This window comes from Oryzias melastigma, linkage group LG14, assembly GCF_002922805.2.
Source record: "Oryzias melastigma strain HK-1 linkage group LG14, ASM292280v2, whole genome shotgun sequence".
Classification (NCBI taxonomy): domain Eukaryota; kingdom Metazoa; phylum Chordata; class Actinopteri; order Beloniformes; family Adrianichthyidae; genus Oryzias; species Oryzias melastigma.
Genome location: NC_050525.1, coordinates 29968061 through 29970362, shown reverse-complemented (window position 1 = coordinate 29970362; position 2302 = coordinate 29968061).

The window sequence follows — 2302 nt, the reverse complement described above, 5'->3', positions numbered from 1 at the left end:
CACCTCCTCCTCCTCCTCCTCCTCCTCCTCCTCATCTGCACCTGATGTTTTCAGAATCCGCACTGATGTCCAGACCTTCATCTCCACAGAGACCCTCCAGTTCTGCCGGATGAACCTCGTGCTGAGACTCCAGAGCATCCCAGGTCTTTGCTGGGGGGCTCCTCCTGGTGGGGCGTGTCTGGAGGTATCTAAAGATGGCTGAGCCAGCTCCTCTGTGGAGGAGGAGCAGCTCTCCTCCCGGAGTCGCTTCAGCTGCTTATTTTCAGGATCATCTTCTTTCAGCTCATTTTAAACTTCTTACGTTTATGAAGACGCTGAGCTCTGATTTTCTGCTGCTGAACTTCAGTCTGAAGCAGTGATGGAAACAGAACTGAAGGTGTTTTATTGTGGCGGGCCGCCTTTGAATGAGATTTCAAAATAAAAGACAACAGTTTTTAATATAAGGTGACAGATCCATCATTATGACAACCTAATGTTTTCAGAGAACGTCGTTCTGAGAACGTTTAAAGATGACGTGAAGAAGCTGTTGGACTGATGAGTTTCTGGAGACTTTGGTTGTTTTTAGGAGACAAAATGGAAAAAGGTAAATTTAGATTTTTATGATCTAGAAATGAAGCAGCTCTGAAGACACTGCAGGTCCTCTAACTGAACACCAGAGAGCAGCAGAGATCACAGATCTGATCTACATAGATCTGATCCACACATTACGCGAGAAAAAAATTAGATCTTTAGTTCTATTTAGACGGTCTATGGATCCACACAGCCCTGATCCATGTAGATCTGATCCACATAGATTATAGATCGGATCAAGTGATGTGTTGATGGTTCTCAGGTTTTTTTTCTTCTTATCTGTTGGATTCATGTCAAAGTTAAAATACTGCCCATAATACATTGATTATGTATGGAAACTAAGACCTTTATGTTGGATCTATGTTCTGGTTCTGACCCGGAGCAGACTTGATGGGTTCAGATAGACGGAGAAACGTTTGTGATCCTCCTGACTGCAGAGGTCTGATTCAGCTGCTGCAGATCTCCCACTAACATTTAGTTTGGTTTATCAGGTTAATCTGCCCATTTACCCCCAAAAATGTGTTAAAACTGTTGATATGTTTTCATATTGAGAAATACAATCTGGAAATGTTTGCTAAAATGACATGGATTGACAAGGAAACATGGAAACAAACAAATCTTTATGTAATCGATTATTGTTTAAATGTGTTTTAGCTGAAAATCTGAATCTGAAGAGAAACCTTTCAAACTGAAAAAGCAGCAGAAGTTCGTTCTTCTGAGCAGACAGACGAACGTTGTGCTGAGCTGCAGGTCTCAGAGCAGGAAGTCCTCCTGACAGGCTCCACCTCCCAGCAGAACCATTTCCTTCTTCCCTCGTTCTGCTGCTGTCAGCGGCTGACGGTTGTCGTGGAAACCAGAGGACGGCCTCGGAGCCTCGGCCCCATCTGGCGGTGAGCCCACATACCTCTGAGGCTGCAGGATAATGCTGGTGATGGAGGGGGGCAGAGCTGTGCTATTATTACACTGGTGGATCTGGGCCTCTGGTTCTGCTGGTTCTGATCGTCTATCCTGCTACGGACCGGTTGTTCTCAGATCCTCCAGATGAACTGATCTGAATCGGTTGGTCTCTGAGCAGCATCTCCTTCACAGACGCCGCCGAGTCCACGTCTGTTTAGAGCAGAACTTCTGACATTTGGAGGAAACGTTTCAGTGATTCTCAAATCATTAATGGAACCCACAAACACATGATCCCCCTAGAGTCTGCTCGGCTCAGACGCTGGTAGTTCTGGAGGATCTGTGGGAACAAACCAGCTGGGATTCTGGGTCTCTGGTGGAGGAGAACACCAGGAGGCTGACCTGAAGCTGCTAGAGACGTCCTCACACCTGAAGAAGAAGCAGAACCTGCAGCAGAAACTCTCGTTTCCAGCTAACGTCCTCAGAGACGTCCGACCGAAAAACTCAAATTTATGTTCATGTTAAGAACACGTTAAGAACATATTAAGAACAAATTAAGAACGTGTTAAGAAAATATTAAGAACTTGTTAAGAATAAGTTAGGAACATGTTAGGAACACGTTAAGAACATATGAAGAATACGTTAAGAACACATGAAGAACATTTTAAGAACATGTTAAGAACAAGTTAAGAACAAGTTAAGAACAAGTTAAGAACATGTTAAGAACAAGTTAAGAACATGTTAAGAACATGTGAAAAACATTTTAAGAACATGTTAAGAACACGTTAAGAACATGTTAGGAACATGTTAGGAACACGTTAAGAACAAGTTAAGAACA